Below are 20,238 nucleotides of genomic sequence, written 5' to 3' on the forward strand. Positions count from 1 at the left end.
TGGGGTGGAGGTTACATTCAGATCAGCCATGATCTTATTGAATGGCGGAGCAGGCTTGAAGGGCTGAGTAGCCTACTCCTGCTCCTAATTTGTATGTTCATGAGTTGTACATACCTGCCAATATTTTTTCATATCTTCTCTTTGCTTTGCTAATTTCCATTTACACTTCACCCCTGTACTTTCTATACTCCTCTAGGCTTTCTACAATATTAAATATTTTGTGATTTTCATAAGCTTTCTTTTTCTGCTTTATCTTGGCCTGTACGCTTCTGGATAATCAGGGGGCTCTAGATTTGGCAGTACCACCCTTTTTCTTTGTAGGGATATGTCTACTTTTTGCCCGTAGAATCTCACCTTTGAATGCCTCCCACTGATTGGTACAGTTTTTCCTTCTAATAGCTGTATCCAGTCCATTCTCACCGGCTCACCTCTCAGTTTTGTAAAATTGTCTTCCCCAATTTAGAAATTTTACTCTTTGTTCTTTGTTCTTTTTCATAATGATGCTAAATCTAACCGTATTATGGTCACTATCTCCAAAATGGTCCCGGCTGCTACTTCATCCACTTGCCCAGCTTCATCTCCTAAGACTAAATCTAGAATTGCGCCCCCTCTCATTGGGCTTGTTACATGCTAGCTAAAAAAGTTCTCTTGAATGTCGTTCAAGAATTTTGCGCCTTCTGTGCCCTTCACATGCTCATATCCCAATTGAAGTCCCTAATGATTAATGCCCTATTGTTTTTGCACTCCGAAACCTGTCTACATATTTGCTCTTCTAACTCCCTTCCACTATTTGGGGGTCTATAGCACACTCCTAGCAGTGTGACTGCCCCTTTGTTATTTCTGAACTCAACCCATATTTGATGCTTCATTTAGTATATCATCCTTCCTCACAGCTGCAATGATTCTTTAACCAATAATGCTACACACCCACCTTTTTAACTCCCTCCCTATCCTATTTGAAAACTCTATATTCAGAGATGTTGAGCTGCCATTTTTTCCCCTCCTTAAGCTGTTGCTGTTATAGCGATGATATCATACCGCCATGTGTCTACCTATGCCCTCAGCTCATCGGCTTTATTTACTATGCTCCTTGTATTTACATATATACCTTTAACGCTCCCAAATTCCTGTGCTGTACACTTTTTAACCTGTGCTGCTTCTGTCTTTCAGAGTCACTCAATAATTCTCCATCTCCTGTTCCCTGCTCTGAGTTTGCCCTCAGGTTCACATCCCCCGCTGAGGAGTTGCGAATGGTGCTGGACATTGTGCAATCATCAGCGAACATTCCCATTTCTGACCTCATGATGGAGGGAAGGTCATTGATGAAGCAGCTGAAGATGGTTGGGCCTTGGACACTACCCTGAGGAACTCCTGCAGTGATGTCCCAGAACTGAGATGATTGACCTCCAACAACCACAACCACCTTCCTTTGTGCTAGGTATGACTCCAACCCTGATTCCCTTTGATTCCAGTTTTGCTCGGGCTCCTTGATGCCACACTCTGTCAAATGCTGCTTTGATGTCAAGGGCAGTCATTCTCACCTCACTTCTTGAGTTCAGCTCTTTTGTCCATGTTTGAACCAAAGCTGTAATGAAATCAGGAGATGAGTGGTCCTGGTGGAACCCAAACTGAACAGGTTATTGCTGAGTAAGTGCCGTTTGATAGCACTGTCGATGACCCCTTTCATCACTTTGCTGATCATCGAGAGTAGACTGAATGTTGGGAAAACCGTATACTGGGAAGGTCAGATGGCATTAATCCTGGCAGCAAAATTTGTTTTTAAAGATCTACTGCATTGAGTTCTTTGCATTTACCCTTGAGAGCAGTGATGATGGCAAAATCCTTGACTTGCAAGTTGCTCCATTCCACACATCAATTTCAAGAGAACATTCCCTTTCATAACAACAACTTGCATTAATGTAGAACTTGGATGTCCCAAGCAGATTTAAGGAGCATTCATGAATGCTCCTCCTGGATCTAAAAAAAAAACGTTCAAGTTTTTTTAAAAGCGTTTTTGGCCTGTAGTAGTCCTTGAAGGACCATTGGTTACACTGTTCGACACAACACATGTTCCATCCATTGGACACTTCAAAAGTTCATTGGGATCCTATTAAATTTGTAAGGGCCAATGAGGCTGCTGTCCATTTCCAATAGGGCTTCTCCTCTAACAGAGCAGTGATGATCCAGGCAGCAGTGGGGATAGGGCCGTCATTGCCATTTTCCTTGTGCAACTGCATCTGTCTGAGAATGAAAATTGGCCCCATTGGGAAGGCGCCATAAAATTTGGTCAATGAGGTGGTTCAAGGAAATTCTAAAAGAAGTCCAGCGGGGTGGAGAGCTGGAGGTACTCAGGGATGGAATATGGTGGTTAGCACCTTTAAGCCGCGGCTGCTAAAAATGGAGTGAAGAGAGGGGGGTGGACAAGAGTTGGAGTAGTTCTATTATTGTTGGATTGTCTCAGAAGACATTGAGTGTCTAGCTCTAGTAAGAGATCTGGCTGGAAGCAAAGATCTTTCCTTAAAAGCACTTTTATTTACATAACTAACTATATACAAGATTGCAGAACATCAGGACAGAGGAACTGCTCCTCTCTTAGGTTCAACTCGCTCATCTGTCTCTGAGGAGCGTCATTATGACATAGCTCCTTAGACACATGCTCAGTAGCAATTATTAGATTGGTGTTAAGAGTAAACATTTACTCTTCAGTAGTGAATTTGGGACAAAAGATTTATGGCTGTGTTTCCTGCCGACGCCATGTATGCTCTGTGCATGCACAGTTTGAGCGTGTTGCTTCATGACGTCATTGGAAGCGACAGAGGAGGCAGCAGCCAGGACCAAAGATAGTGCTGCTGAAATCATCACGGTAGGGCAGCGGCATCCTCTTGATGTGCAATCGGGGCAGAATTGTGAAACGTATGAATCTGTAATCATCCAAAGGAGGTTAATTTGAGGCATGAGAGGTTTAGCAGCTGGAAACACAGGCACCAGTTTAGAAGCAATGAAGAATGGTAAAGAGGCCAGGACTGTAGGAACACGCAAATCACAGAGGGCTGCAGGGGTTGGAGGAGGTCACAGAGATAGGGAAGGGTCTGGGGTCTGGGGCGGGTAAGTGAGGTTTTTAGGGGCTGGAGAAAGTGCCAGAGATAGGGAGGTACAGGAGGGCTCCCCACGGAGTGTGTCAGGTTTCACCGTGGCTCTCCATTGTTGACTCGGTTGCACTGTTCTATTGACTGTCTGTTGTGAGAGCCTGCCAGTGGAGAAACTAAGGGAGAGAGAGAGGGAGAGAGCAGGCCTCTCTCTCTCTCTCTCCACAGCTAAAAAAAACCCAGTAAATTTTGAAATTCCTGCATGAGTGAACCTTCTGCTGTCAGTACGCCAGTGAGCAGGGATGTTATTGGCGCGTGTGCTATGTGGTCCTGGCAGACTGGGCGTAACAGTGACAACACACGTGCGCGGAGCCGTGTGCCTGTGCAGAAGCGCTGTCAGTGGCCATCCTGCATTGGCAGGAGTTACAGTGAAGATTTATTTAGAGTTGGAGGAAGTACAGGGAAAAGGTGGCTTTTGAAGGCTTCTAAACATAGAAATGAGAATTTTAAGTGCGAGACAATGGGAGACCAGAAGCTAATGTTGCTCAACCAGAACAAGGGGGATGACTTTTTAAAAGGTGCCTCTATCCCATCCCTAACTGCCTTGCCTTATCCATCTGGAGGCACATGTAGGCCAGCAGATTTCCTTCCCAAAAGGGCAATAATGAACCAGATGGGTTTTTTTTAAACAACAATCAGACTTCTAATTCCAGATTTTTATTGGATTCAAATTTCATCATCTGTCGTGGTGAGATTCAAACCCAGGTCCCCAGATCATTACCCTGGGTCTCTGGAATATTAGCCCAGTGACAATACCACTACGGTACTCCCCAGGATACAGGATAGATTACAGGTGGGGTTTCGGAGGACTAAAGCTTATGGAAGGGACACATGGGAAACAGACCAGGATAGTTTTGGAATAGTTGTGTCTGGAGTGATAAAGAGGGCATATTGGTTTGAGATAGGGGCAGATGCTCAGAATGTTATGGAGGTGGAAGTAGACATTCTTTGACGTGGGTCAGAAGACCGGCTGAGGATTGAGTAGGATATGAGGTTGCCAGCAGTCTGGTTTGGTGTGCTATCAGCGGCTGGGAAGGAACATTGAATCCTTGACAAGGACATTGTGTTTCTGGCAGGAATTCAGTCTTCTCACTATCTTGTGGGGAAAATTGCAGCTCTTTCAAGAGAGATGGTGGAGACATAGTGGTGGATGTTATCAGTGTATTTGTTGAAGCTAACCCCATGCCTGCAGGTGAAGTTACCAAGGGGGTAACACATAGATGAGGAGGAGAGTGGGGTAAGGATAGATCCTTAGGGAGTACGTCTGGGCTGAAAGGGATTTTCCATTGCTGTGGGAGGGGTGGATTTGAGTAGGGGTACACAAACAGGGTGCTTGTGAGAGAGATGGCTAAAACTGGGAGATGACGATTTACTCTAGGGCTTTGGAGGGAGAAAAGGGGTTGATGATGGGGTGACGGTTTGCAAGGATAGCGACCCATAAGGGGTTATTTTAACCCTGTCTGCCCAGCTGAAACCTGATGGATGAACAGTTAAGACTCTCTATGGGACACACCTGCACTGTCCTGCTGTCTTCCTGCAGGTGTTGTTTTAAACTGTTCTTCCGAGCGGTTCCAGAAAACTCGCAGGTCCATTCTTAAAAACCGTACTCCGATGGTGTATTTGCAGCCCAACTACTATTTTAACCTTGGGCCTGAGCAGCCAAGTGGAAGCTTCTAGGGACCCCCACAAAGACAGTTCAGACGTTCCTGCACAGGCTCCTCCTGGTCATGAGACTCTCCAGAAACCCCTCATCTCCCTGTGACTTAGCAGAAAGCAGTGACCATTCCTCCAGCCTCTTACCACTTACTGAGATAGTGACATGGCAGTAATGTCATTTAATCTAGAAACCCTCAGACCCAGGCTAATGCTCTGGGGGCAAAGATTCAAGTCCGACTATGGCAGCTGGTGAAGTTCAAATTCAATTAAAGCTAACGTGTGTAATAGTGACCATGAAACTATTGTCTTTCATTGTTAAAAGTCCATCTGGTTCACTAATGCCCTTTGGGGAAGGAAATCTGCCATCCTTACCTGATCTGGTCTACATGCGACTCCAGCTCCACAGTATTTTTGATGACTCTTAACTGCCCCCCTGAAATGGTTCAGTAAACCATTCAGTTCAAGGCCAATTAAGGATGGGCAACAAATGCTGGCCTTGCCAGTGACGTCCACATCCCACAGAAAGAAATTCCAAACACGTTGCGCTCCTCCTGATTTCAGGCAGGCTTCTGCAGCGATTGCAGGCAGATCCGGGAGTCTCTCGGGAGACTCACTGCCGAGGTCAGGAATGGTTTGCTGCTCCTCCTTGAGCCCCACTTGCTGAGCCCCCAACTTGAGTTAAAATTGGGGCTGTTTTTCGGACTGAGGCCGGTCTGCCTTACTTGCCTTTGCAAAGGGGCTCACGCAGTTGAGCAGATTGTAATTTGTTTAGAACGTGTCATCTAACCTCTAGCACGGGAAAGCCACTGGGGACCTGTCGAATTATTTACTGGCTTAACAATAGCATCTAATGATTTGAACCAGGTTATAGGTGCATCTAACACCGAAAGCTTTATCATCATCTATTCATTGCGGAATCAAACTTTTCAATGCACTAGACTCTGCTTTTAACCTTCAGCTCATTGAAGTATTCTTACAGAAGATTTATTTGATTTGATCACAAATGTATTACAAAATATGGTAATTGAGGATGTTTGCCCTCCACTAATTACTTTGTTCATTTTCAAAGGGGCCTATTTTCAATCTAGACTTTTGTTTGACTTGAGCTGGACTGTCTAAACCCCCCTTTGCTCTCAGCATCAGTCAGATATTGGTCTCGTCCATCAGCTTCTTACAGTGAAAAGTTCCAGCTGTGCTGAACCTTGACAAACACAGTTGCCCTGCACGCTTAGTGTTTCGCTACTCTCACCGGAGCAGAATATCTGAAAAATACTTTTATAATTTGTCGGCTATGACTTTGTTGAATTGAGTTACACGTTTGAACCTCTTTTGTGTTTGTTCTGAGTTGTTGGATGGATCGAATTTTCACGGGGGGGGGCTATTTCATCCAATGGCCCTCATTAAAGTTCATTCCAAATTGAAAGTCAAATGAACCAACACAACAGCAGCAACTTGCATTTATATGGCACCTTTAATGTCATAAAACATCCCAAGGCACTTCACTGGAGTGTTATCAAACAAAATTTGTAGCTAAACCGCATAAAGAGATATTGGGATGGGGGTGGGAACCAAAAATTTGGTCAAGGAGTCATTTAAAGATGCAGAGAGAGGCAGAGAGGTTTAGGAGGGGAACCCACAGCTTAGGGGCTGGGTGGCTGAAGGCACAGCTGCCAATGGTGAAATGATTAAAATCCGGGATGAGCAAGAATACTCTCCACTTGCCTGGATGAGTGCAGCTCCAACAACACTCAAGAAGCTCGACACCATCCAGGACAAAGCAGCTCACTTGATTGGCACCCCATCCACAAACATTCACTCCCTCCATCACCGACACACAGTAGCAACAGTGTGTACCATCTACAAGATGCACTGCAGGAATTCACCAAGGCTCCTTCAACAGCACCTTCCAAACCCATGACTGCAACTACCTAGAGGGACAAGTGCAGCAGACACATAGGAACACCACTGCCTGGAGGTTCCCCTCCAAGCCACACACCATCCTGACTTGGAAATATATCGGCCGTTCCTTCACTGTCGCTGGGTCAAAACCCTGGAACTCCCTCCCTGACAGCACTTTGGGTGTACCTACACCACATGGACTGCAGCGGTTCAAGAAGGCAGCTCACTAACATCTTCTCAAGGGCAACTAGGGATGGGTAATAAATGCTGGCCTAGCCAGCGACATCCACATCCCGTGAATGAATTTTAAAAAAGGCCAGGATTGGAGGATTGGAGAGATGTCAGAAGGTTTTAGGGTGGGAGGAGGCTACAGAGATAGGGGGAAGTGAGGCCATGGAGGGATTTGAAAACCAGGATGAGAATTTTAAAAATCAAGATGTTGCCAGACCAGGAGCCAATGTACATCAGTGAGCACAGGGGTTATTGGTGAATAGGTGTGAGTTCACATATAAGCAGGAGATTTTTGCAAGAGCTCACACTTATGAAAGAGTGGTGAAGAATGTAGTAATAATACTGGCTACAGGGCGGATGATTCATCATTTACTTCCCATCCAACAGGTACTGGTTTGAGTCCAAAGGTTCAACTTGGCTATCTTAAATTGCACTCCAGATCTGCATATTTGAAACTTCTACACGTGGCAAATATTCACGCACTCCTGAGGCCCCTGTTCAACCCAAAGGAAAGCACACAGGAAGAGAAATAAGAGCATGAGAAATAGGAGCGGGAGGAGGCCACTCCACCATTTAATAAGATCATGGCTGACCATGATTGGAGCCTCAACTCCACTTTCCTGTCAGCCCAACCCGTCACCCTTGACTTCCTCGTCAATCAAACATCTGCCTAACTCAGCCTTGAATAAATTCAAAGACCCAGACTCCACTTCTCTCTGGGGAAGAGAATTCCAAAGTCGAAACGCCCTCTGAGAGATAAAAAATTCCTCCTTATTTCCATCTTAAAAGGGAGGCCTCTTATTTTGAAACTGTGGCCCCCCTAGTTCTAGGTTCCCCATAAAGGGAAACATCCTGCCAGCAATCTACCCTGCCAAGTCCCCTCAGAATCTTCTGGTAACCTAAAATAATACAGTAGGAAGGCAAGAAGAAAGGAAAAATACAGACGGCTGCTGCCAGACAAACAGAAATCCTCAGGTTGAGAGTCTTTGGTTGTGACACATGAAATGGAGCTATTCTGTTTTGAAGAAATGACAGGAGAACACCAAAACAAAAACAAAAATACCTGGAAAAACTCAGCAGGTCTGACAGCGTCTGCGGAGAGGAGCACAGTTAACGTTTCGAGTCCGAATGGAGAACACCAATTTTGCACAGTCTGCTTCTCCTGCTGGTTGTTTACTGAATGGAATGTGCACCCGCTACCCAGGCTGTGTTCTGAGGAATGGCATAGGCAGAAAGAAAGTCAGAGCCTTTCAACATAAACTCCTGGGCCCGAAGAAATTAAAATTTCAAGCCTCCAAACTATCATTCAGGCACTTTAAGGCACTATTGCGCAAGCATAGCAGCTTTTCAATTTTTAATGTGACCTATACTGATGCCATAATAATGCATGTAAAGAAACAGAAAATACACTACAGGTATCAGTAAGAATAATTTTTATGTTAAATGGCTCCAAAGTAGGAATAAAACATCTGAAAAGTGAGAGAGACCAAACGCAGACTGGGCGGCCGCTTTGCGGAACACCTTCGGTCTGTCCCCAAGCATGACCCAGACCTCCCTGTCGCTTGCCATTTCAACACTCCACCCTGCTCTCATGCCCACATGTCCGTCCTTGGCTTGCTGCATTGTTCCAGTGAAGCTCAACGCAAACTGGAGGAACAGCACCTCATCTTCCGACTAGGCACTTTACAGCCTTCCAGACTGAATATTGAGCTCAACAACTTTAGATCATGACCTCTCTCCTCCATCCCCACCCCCTTTCCAACCCCCCCCACCTTTTTTCCAATAATTTATATAGATTTTTCTTTTCCCACCTATTTCCATTATTTTTGTATGTATTTCCATCCATTGTTTTATCTCTACCTTTTAGCCTTTTTCGATTCCTTCACCCCACCCCACCCCCACTAGGGCTATCTGTCCCTTGCTTGTTCTGCTTTCTACCCTTAATTAGCACATTTCTTAGATAATATCACCACCTTCAACACCTCTTTGTCCTTTTGTCTGTGACACCTTTTGGTTATCTCCACCTATCACTGGCCCTTTATCCAGCTCTACTTGTCCCACCCCGCCTTAAACCAGCTTATATTTCACCTCTCTTCTATTTTTACTTAGTTCTGTTGAAGGGTCATTCGGACTCGAAATGTTAACTGTGTTCCTCTCCGCAGATGCTGCCAGACCTGCTGAGTTTTTCCAGGTATTTTTGTTTTTGCTTTGGATTTCTAGCATCCGCAGTTTTTTGCTTTTATCTGAAAAGTGACTCTGGGCCGGATTTAGTGGAACCTGCCTGGAGTGAGAATGATGGGTGGGGTGCGGTGGTGGGGGGGTGCTGGGAGGATCAGGCGGGAGTACTCGCATTGGACTCTCAACATCAGGAATACTGTCCCCAATTAAGTTGCGGGGGTGGGGGGCGTGAGAAGAGCCTGATTCAGGGGGCAATTAGGCTCATTAATGAGCCACTTAAAGCAATTCATCCCCGAGATGACCTGAATTTAATGATGGCTCAGGGATTTAACGGGAGTCGCAGGGCTTTTCCACGCCTCATGAAGGCTGCCCAACTTCGGGAAGGGGCGTCCCTCGTGTGACAGGCACTCAGCGCCTGTTCGAGGGACCTGGCATCGCGGAGGGGGGGGTCTGCTGAAAACTGCCCCCTCTTCCCCTGCCCCCAGCACCCTGTCCCCCAATCTCCAGCAAACCCCCTATCCTGCCCTCGCTCACCTGTGGCTAGGGTCCCTCAGCGTTCCGACACCCCTCCCTGGGTGCATTACCAACAGCAGTCACCGCTGATTGACTGGCGGCTCTTGGGGATGGGGCTTCCCCCCTCTGCTGGGGGCTGATTGTGTGGCCAGTGAAAGTGCTGGATGGGACTGTTTGGACTGTCCCTTCAGAAGTGACGGTTCTCCAACCAGTGGTGGGAGGGGACCTGTGCCGCTGGAACAGAATCCAGCCTTTCATTTCCTGCTCTCCATCCTTTCCTGCTCTGCCTACAACTCCAGGCTTATTTTACACCCATTTTGAACCAATTGCAAGAAAACTTGTGTGCACACAAGTTTTAGCTTTAGGGCAGTTCTGTTACAGTAAACCGAGATGAAGGGCAGGAATTGACAGACGGGCACAAAGGGGTGAGGAAATTAAGCGAGACTTGCGCCCAAGATTCCTCAATCTCTTTTGGCTTTAGGCCCTGATTGCCCATGTCTCTGACCACAAACACACAGGAAATTCCACCCCACTGTGTCTAAGCAGTGCTGAAATAGGGTAAAACAGGAAAAGCAGGTATATGTTAAGGCACAGCTGAAGGCTGAAGCTACCCTCACCTGGCGATAATTATACGGGCGCAACATTTAGCCAAACTTTAACCTTCCGTGCCAAATGGACATTAAACGGGGGCGGAGAATAATCCGCCCATCCTCCAAGTAAAAGTTCATTTAAATGCAGACATTCGGGTTACACTTTATTTCGATTAACTTCCCCATTCTTTTTTTTCTGTGGTATTTTCCCATTAACAAAGAAAGCAGCTGTTTAGAATTCTAGCTCGATTAGGTTTTCGTCAATCCTGCCAAAGCATCCAAGTTGTGTGGTAACATCGAGTCAATTGAGTCTAGGCACCAATCTTGATATATTTGTTATCAATTAAATTTAAGTACGCAAATCCTCTTTAAGGGAGATGACTAGTGTAGCTGGCAAAATATAACATCGTTAAACAAAATTAAATGTAAATTCTAAACATTGTGCAAAGGCTTAGAGGAAGAACAAATTTATTAACATGATAAAGAACCCTAGAATTCACAACTAATGAAAGCTGTGCTAGGATCTGGTCTTAACAAATTGGCCCACAGGTGATGCCAAATTACTTAACAAACCAAATGACAGTTTCTTACCATGAAGATTATTGGCCTTGGGTGTATATGTGTAAAAGACCAGACAAAAGTTGTATATTAAACGCTGGAGCAGAAGAATTTGTATCAGTAAATCTAATTACGTTGACCAATTTTAAGTTCAACGTCATAAAAAGCTCTCGAGAAATCGGCCCATGACAAGTGGATGGTGATAGGGTTCTCTTTTACTAATAGCTAAAGCTGACTGACACACACTTTTATTTTGATTTCAGATTCCAGCGAATACCCAATGCACAGCAGCCGGCTTCAAAGGTAATACCTTAATTTTGTGCGTTACTTATTGTTCGGAGGCGTGGGGCAGAATTTTGCCCTCGTTGGGCGGGCCCGTGATGGGGCCAGGACACGGGTTTCGTGCTGGCTGGCCAATTACCGGCCACACAGCGTGAAACAGGTGCTGCGGCACTGCCGGGGTAGGGGGACGGGAGGAACGTGAGTGTGGAGGTTTAAGCACGGACGAGGGTACACACAGTAAAAGCTCCCTGAGGCACAGAGCCGCCTCTGGGAGCTGAAGATTTCTGGCAATAAAAATAAAGACATTAAAAATAATGAAAACATGTCCCCTCACGTGTCTCTGTCACACAAGCAGCGACATGTTAAATATGAGTGTTAAAGGTTTAAATTATTTAAATCACTGGTTGAAACCTCATTCTGCCCGTGGATGAGGTTTCACCAAAAATGCAAAGGCCGCTTGGCCTTTTCGCCCGACCCGCCAACCGAACGGTCCGACGGGCAGCGAAAAATTTGTGTCAATTAATTAATTAAGGGCCTTAATGAGCAGCTTAATTGTCAGCGGGCACCTTGCCGACTTCTGCGCGCGCCCGCCGACTGAAATATCGCGTGAGTGCATGATGACATCGGGATGCTCGACCCACATCATCACGTGGCATTTTACGCTCGTTCGGGTCGGGCGCGAACCGGCCCGACGAGAGAAAGATTCTGCCCATGATGGCAAAACATTCCCTTGGTAGAATTGGGTACTGGTTATCTCTGTCTGTTGAAAGTGTAAATAGGTATGGCCGATCGTCTATCTCAACACCGCTTTCCCTCGCTCGCTCCATTTCTCTTGATGACATTAGTCTCCAGGAATCTATCGATTTCTGTCTTGAAGACGCTCAGTGATTGAACTTCCTCAGCCCTCTGGGGTAGAGAATTCCAGAGAGCTATGGAAGGTCAATCGTTGAGCATGTTCAAGACAGAAATCGATAGATTTCTGGACACTAATGACGTCAAGGGATATGGAGATAGTGCAGGAAAGTGGCATTGAGGTAGGTGATCAGCCACGATCTAATTGAATGGCAGAGTAGGCTCGATGGGCTGAATGGCCTACTCATGTTCATATGTCCCTACCTTTGATAGGGTTGTATTCTCACCTATGCAATCATAAATCTACAACAACAACCGTAGACTATTAGGTGATACCTATTTACACTTTCAACAGGCAGAGATAGGCAGTACCCAATTCTACCAAAGACATGTTCTGCATCAGTGAAACATATTTCACTTCTGTATTAAGGAAAATGAACTCTATTCAATTGATTATGTTGTTAGTTTTTGATCCTTGTGTTGTTACGTGAATCTTGATGTGGGCTGTTGTAGTCTCGTTGATTTAAAGTATGACCGTATGAAAGCAAAGCAATGGATGTGATCCAGGACTGTCATTTTCTGCATCACGTACAAATGCAGTGTAGTTTTAAATTAGTTCATTTAATGCAGCAAAACGTATCTATGCTCCTCATCAAAAGGAAATGTCAGAATAAACAATGTGTTCCTATAACTTCTCGTTGCCAGAATTTCCTGACTGCTTGTGTTAACCTACTGAAAATGTTAAATAAGCATTTGTGCCAGGGATATGGGGGACATGTTCGTCAATAAAAGCACAGTTAATGTATCAGAATGTGATTTTACAGACTGTGGTCATCACATTTTAAGGACAGTCTTTTAAGTATATTTTAGCAAACTTATTGAAGAAAATGGTTCCCAAATGAATCAATTCCGTCTGAAGTATCTGGCTGTTGAGATTAAATTGATCAAAAGGCCCCAGAATAATCAGATAATTACGTTTCCACCTTTTATTGTCCCGGAATCATTTGCTGATGTATTGTTATCGGTCTCTGCCTCTACCTGCTAAAAGGTATTTCCACAGAATTGGCTGCCTCCTCTACATTTTTAACAGCCCTGTAAGCACTTTGTGACAGACCAAATTCCTTCAGATTGTAGCTTTAAGTTAATACCTCTGGTGCAAAGAGGCAGTCGTTTCACAGTACGCTCGCTGGTGAGGTTACATTGGGCTATCAGCAAATACTTTTATATCCAATATTCGTTGTGTGGTCACCTATACATCTGCAGGCTCCAATGGCACTAATTCATTGAATCTGTGGTCAGCAGCCTCCTCCAATAAGTTTAATCTCCCGTAATAACTCCTGAGTGATCATTGGCGGTCGATATATCTGTGGTAATAACAGTGGATGAGACAGCAGGAGAATTATACGGGCTGAAGCGGCTGATTGTGAAACGATTTTAAATCTGAAGTGGAAGTTGCTGGGCACAAGTACGTTTTCAAAACAAGAACCTACTTTTGGGGGGGGGGTGTGGAAACTGGAATGAAAATTTGAACTAAGCAGACTTCATCAGACGCTGTCACACAGACAAGAATTCTACCTGAGAAGCACAGGACACTTTTTCCCTTAGGGAACTGCATGTGCAGGCAAAGCATCCCATTAGGCTTAAAGGCACCACTCCTCATTTTGTGTACAAAACCACACTTAAAGGCTTTCCATTTAATGGCTGAATGTAGTAGGGTGCGAAGTCCTTGAGCCCCCTTATTCCTTTACCGTTGCTGATTTGGCCATAGTTGCATGTTGCAATTGCATGTAAAGTGAATGCAGGTTATATGCTAGACTTTTGGAATGTGCCCCAGCCTTTGTTTCCCCCAAATCACTACTGAGATGTACAAACTAGTGAATTCCTACTGATTTAGAGAGTGACGTATTAAAAATTAAAGTGGACAGTGAACGGTGGGAGTGTGAACTTAAATGAGTTATAATCCAGGATGATGTCAACATGAACCTAGGTATCTAGAGTTTGTTTAGAAGTGAATCTCCTAGACTGAAGTAAAAATTCCAGTGAAGTGATGTGATTCCAGCATGTCGATCAGATCAGAATTCTGTAAACATCAGGTCATGCAAAGTAAAATCTAGTAATGGGGTGGAAATCTACTGTTAAAAGATTTTATCAAGCTTGATAAAGTATACTGATATTTCAGCTAATATACTCTTTAATACATGTATGTTTATGCTACAATCAAGTGGTTCGATTGCAATCTCTGGGACTCACTGTGATTTGGTTACTGTTGCTTGGACATGAATAGTCTTTGTCCCCTGCGCGGAATTATTGCAAATAAAAATTCCAGACATAATCAAACTCTTCCAATGCTCTATTGATTCAATACATTTGTTTATTTTTTACAAATTAAACAACACATTCGGAGCCCTGAAGAAGAGTCATATGGACTCGAAACCTTAACTCTGTCTCTCCCTCCACAGATGCTGACAGCCCTGCTGAGTTTTTCCAGAGTTTTCTGTTTTTATTTCAGATTTCCAGCATCTGCAGCGTTTTGCTTTTACCTTAATAAGTTTTGCCATTTGCAAAACCTCCACTGAAAGCACAGATGCACAGGATAATCTCAATCTGCCCCTGAAACTGGGACCATCATTAATGTTAGGTAATTGGCTACGCACAGATGCATAAAGTAAGTCACACAGACACTGTTTGCTAGAGTAAACTGTTTTGTCCCAATTCCCCATGGAGCAGCATGATGATTTACTAACTTTGTCTCACGGCAGAGTTGTCCAGGATCCAAGGAGTTCTAGGTTACAGCATCTATACGCTCCCTTGTTCCATCCCGTCACCTATTTCAACAGGTAAGGATTCTATTCTCAATGTGCAGCTCCTTTGTGACCGGCAGTGCTGAGGCAAGTTGCTGGGAGGTTCTAGGGAGACTGGACATAGCTTAATGATAACAGTGTGCATTCCCAGATCACCAGCTGAGCACTCTTATAACAGGCCTTCTACTGAACAGCATTTGAAATTCTGGAATGATTTGATTACTCTGTGGGTTGGCTGCAATATCTGTGCGTGCGCTGCAATACAGTTAGGCAAAGGTTCCAAGAATCATGGATAGCCGTCTGCTGCAGAACTGCTTTTAAATAAACGATGCTACCTTTTGTTTATTCTTTGATGGGATGTGGGTATCACTGGCAAGGCCAGCATTTGTTGCCCAAACCTATCTACCCACGAACTGAATGGCTTACAGCCATTTCTGAGGGCAGTTTAGGAGTCAAACACATTACTGTAGATCTGGAGTCACATGTAAGCCAGACCAGTTGATTCCTTTTCCTAAAGGATGTTAGTGAACCAGGTGGGTTTTTACAACAATCGACAATGGTTTTGTAATTACCATTAGACTTTTAATTCCAGATGTTTTATTGAATTCAAATTCCACCATCTGCTGTGGTGGGATTTAAACCCGGGTCCCCAGAGCATTACCCTGGGTCCTGGGATTACTAGTCCAGTGACAATACCACTACACCACTGCCTCCCCCATGAGGCTCCAGAGGAGGAGGAGGAGGAGGAGGAGGAAGGAACCCAAGAACAGCAGGGAGTTTGGCTTTAAGAGAATTCAGATAACAGCTTGTAAGCCACCTGTAAGAACCATTCACTGCCGATCTCATATGGAATGATCTCCTTGCAACAGCAGCCAGATGTAATCATCATCAGTCCTGTCTAAGTCATACCCTTTCACACTACAACGATGCTTTTGTCTAGGGGCACTTTTCATACATCACCTATGACTTCTGTTCATGTCACCTCATCAATTCTTGAACACAGCAACTTCGGTACATTTATTGGGATTTTGTGCTCTGAGTGTGTCTAGTCCTTTTGACCACACTTTACTCTTGGTGCTTATGTGATCCTCAAGCTCTTAAACTCAACCTAGCTTCTTCTAGATGTGCCCTCCTGCCAGTCAATTAGTTAATGTGTTTGGCTGCTATGTTACTCTTAAAATAAGTTAGCTGCCTAAAAACTGCAGTAAATCCATTTCAGGACTTAAGCTGCTGCTTGAACAGCTTAGCTTCAGTATACATTCTCCAGATAAGGGCCTGGTAAAAGTGTTCATGCACTGCCATATGGGGAGACAGTAACAAGATGCAAGTGTATTCCAGCAACGTCACTGGTATTGGGCAGTTGGCTCCAATGGCTAAAATTCAATGAAGCCCTGAGAGAGATTTTGGAAGCCAGGAAATCTAGCGCTCCAGGGCAGCAGTACGAGCAACTAAAGGAGAAGCACAGACTCCAGTGAGGACCTCTCGCTGTATATTAGGAGCTTCTGCTGTCGATTGACCTGGAGTTGCCGTGTGTTCTAGGGTAAGGCTGCAATACTGCGAAATGCCTTTTCTATTTATAAGGTTTACTCATTTGGCTCCTTCATCATTTCAGAACCCTGGAAAATTTATAATACGCCTAAAAGATCTAGTTAACTCCAGTTGATTTTTTAAATAGCTATCCATAGGGACAATGAAGCCTCAAGGCACTTTTGAATAAACTCGCTTTGACACTCTGCTGCACTTGCACTTGCCAGTATTTCCCAAGGGGAACTCATCTACTAACTAATCGATCCTTCCACCCGGAACCAAACCAAGAATGTTTAGGGACCTTGGGCAGCAAGTACCTTCCAGGACCCCCTAACATACCCACTCCCGCAATATCTCTTCCTTCAACCACCCCCACTCGCCCCCCAACAACCCCCACCCCACCCCCATCATCCAGTGAAATGCATGAAATGTGCAAACATGCTGCATGTCTTAATAATAAATAAGTATGTAGCGTATACTATGGAGCTTGTTGAATGGAACTGCCCTTGGTAGGGGCTCCATATTTAACCTGGGGCTCCTGTATATACCCACTGGTCCCCTGTGTTAACCTGCTCCTTCTTGACCAGTTAAGGAATGCCATTTCCCTCCTTAACCAATTCTCAATTTCGCTGCAAACAAACTTGGATGTGTGGAATTGCAATTGGTAGGGAAGCCCACAATCTTCAGCTTTTAGACAATGAGTTCCCTTCCTCTTTGTATCGTGCATGTACAAGCGATCTATTGTCCATCATCTTTCTTGGATGGTAGGATGCCGGAGGGATTGTAACTAGAAATAATTCATAAGTCATTAACCCTGGCCTCTGTCTGGGACAGTCAGTAACAAAAATATATTACGGATGATATATCTGTCACATTCAAGATGGGTCTCCAAAAGGTTCAAGAAGAGAGTTGAAGTTGCGCAAAATGAGCACAAAATTATATAACTTGCTCAAATAAATGATTAACAAACTTGGACAGATGTGACCATAAACCTTACAAAACGAGTTGAAAAGATTGTACTATGTTCTGTATTTACAGTTATTTTTGAGTTGAATTTTATATCATGACATTATTTTGCAAACTGAAATTGATTAATTTGTCTAAAGATTTTTTGATGGCTTGCAAGGTTATTTAAGTAAATAATCTATTATATCTCCTCCCTCCCAGAAACATGATAGGGTCTCCCTTGTCCTCACTTATCACCCCACCAGCCTCCGCATTCAAAGGATCATCCTCTGCCATTTCCGCCAACTCCAGCATGATGCCACCACCAAACACATCTTCCCTTCACCCCCCCCGGCGGCATTCCGTAGGGATCGTTCCCTCCGTGACACCCTGGTCCACTCCTCCATCACCCCCTACTCCTCCTCCCACGGCACCTCCCCATGCATACGCAGAAGATGCAACACCTGCCCCTTCACTTCCTCTCTCCTCACCGTCCAAGGGCCCAAACACTCCTTTCAAGTGAAGCAGCATTTCACTTGCATTTCCTCTAACTTAGTCTACTGCATTCGCTGCTCCCAATGCGGTCTTCACTACATTGGAGAGACCAAATGCAGACTGGGTGACCGCTTTGCAGAACACCTTCGATCTGTCCGCAAGAATCACCCAAACCTCGCTGTCACTTGCCATTTTTCCCACCTATTTCCACTAATTTTAAATGTATTTCCACCATTGTTTATTTCTACCTTTCAGTAATCCCCCACCCCCACTAGAGCTACTTGTACCTTATCTGTCCTGTCTTATACTCTTAATTAGCACATTCCTTTAGATAATATCACCACCTTCAACACCTCTTTGTTCTTTTGTCTGTGACAGTTTTTGGTTATCCCCCCCAACCCCCCCACCTTAAACCAGCTTATATTTCACCCCTTTCCTAATTTTACTTAGTTCTGTTGAAGGGTCATGAGGACTCGAAACGTCAGCTGTGCTCTTCTCCGCCGATACTGCCAGACCTGCTGAGTTTTTCCAGGTATTTCTGTTTCTGTTTTTATTTTTGATTTCCAGCATCCGCAGTTTTTTGTTTTTATTTTTTAATCTATTATACCTTTCTCATAACTTGATTTTGCACACAATGGCACAATGGGCTGGATTTTACAGCCCTCGCCAGGTGAGTTTGGCTGGGGGAGGTGGGGGAGCATGTAAAATATGAGGGGTGGCAACCCACCACCTTCTCACCCGCCCCTGAGCTGTCCCCCATAATACGAGGGCAGGGGTGAGCAGGCACTGAAATCGGCAGCCTGCCCGCCATATGTAAATAAATATTTAAGGGTCAGTTGAGCTAGCTTACAAGCCAATTGACCCCGATATGATGCTGCTTGCACCATAACATGGTTGTCGTGGGCAGGTGTGTGGAAGTGGGCAGCCCCCCCATTCTTTCAAAAAGGTTTTTGAAAGGGGGAGGTGCTATCTTGCGGGGGTGGGGTTGGCAGGTGCCCTTTGCACATTGGGGGCACTACCCCTTCCTTCCTCCTTGCCTGCATTGCAAAACCCAAAGCCCCCACCACCCCACCCACCCACGGGTGCCTGATCCCTCCCTGCCCTGACTCACCCGAGTCCGGAATCCATTGGGGCCTTCATCCTGGACCTGCCTGCAGTCCCGGCAGCTCCCACTACTGAGCTATGGCGCTACAGGGACTGCAAGAGCTTCTGGCCAATCAGATTAGTTGGCAGCTCCCGTGGGTGGGACTTCATCCCAGTGAAGGGTTGAAGTTCCACACTTGGTAATTAAGTTTCTGGTTGTTGGATACACGTGATCGGTGGACCCGGGAGCAGACAGGAAATGGCCCACCGGCCGTGGTTAGTCCCCGACCGCGATTTCACATTGACTGGCCAATTAACAGCCAGCGTGAAACACGCGCTGAAATGCTCAGCGCCGTCTGGGTGGGGGCGGGAAGGGGAGCGGGCGCCGACATAACAGAGGGTGCGGGCGAGTGCTTGAGAGAGCTCCCTGAAAGCAGACAGCTGCCCCAGGGGGCTGCAGACCTCCACAGGGTAAAGAAAACGACAAAAATGCTGCAAAATGTGTCCATGCGGCGCAATCCAGCACCCGAAAACATAGCTCATAAAAATACAGTCCCCGGATACCTCTTATTATTTTATTTCCCCACAGAGGTTTCATCCCGCCCTGGATCGTGGTTTGAGCAAAAATGGGAATGCTGCCGGGAGAATGGCCCGTCCGCCAACTGTAAATGTGGACGGGCCGCGTAAAATTGCTGTTAATTGCACCATTAATGGGCTTAATTGCCCGTTTAATTGTTGGCGGGCGCGCATCGACTGCTGCGCGATGGCGCCGGGACGCTCGCCTGACATCGTCTCGCGCTATTTCACATCCATTCGGGTTGGGTGCGCGCCCGCCCACAGGATGTAAAAATCCTGGCCTTGGTGTTACCCCCTACAGTGTGTTATAGACGTGGGGCAGACCTTTCTCCTCGGTTAAGTCAGGCAGTACGTACCCCCCCCATCACCCCCGCTCCCCTATAAAACCCAGCCCAATAGGTTAAAATAAAGGACCATAACAAAGAGGGAGGTGGTGGTGGTGTACTGTAGCGGTATTGTCACTGGGCTAGTAATCCAGAGACCCAGGGTAATACTCTGGGGACCGCGGTTCGAATCCCACCACGGCAGATGGTGAAATTTGAATTCGATAAAAAATCTGAAATTAAAAGTTTAATGATGATCATGAAACCATTGTCAATTGTTGTAAAAACCCATCTGGTTCATTAATGCCCTTTAGGGAAGGAAATCTGCCGTCCTTACCTGGTCTGGCCTACATGTGACCCCAGGCCCACAATAATGTGGTTGACCTCTGAACAAGGGCAATTAGGGGTGGGCAGTAAATGCTGGCCTAGTCAGCAACACCCACACCCTGGGAATGAATAAAAAAACAAAGCACTGCATTTAAGGAATTTTACCACGAGACTGGAGATGTGAGTGAATGTCACATGCAGCAAACAATTCAATTAGGTGGTGGGTCTTTCATTTGGTGCATCTTTGGCTGTGAAG

Source organism: Cetorhinus maximus, chromosome 9 (assembly GCF_964194155.1).
Source record: "Cetorhinus maximus chromosome 9, sCetMax3.hap1.1, whole genome shotgun sequence".
In the NCBI taxonomy this organism is placed as follows: Eukaryota; Metazoa; Chordata; class Chondrichthyes; order Lamniformes; family Cetorhinidae; genus Cetorhinus; species Cetorhinus maximus.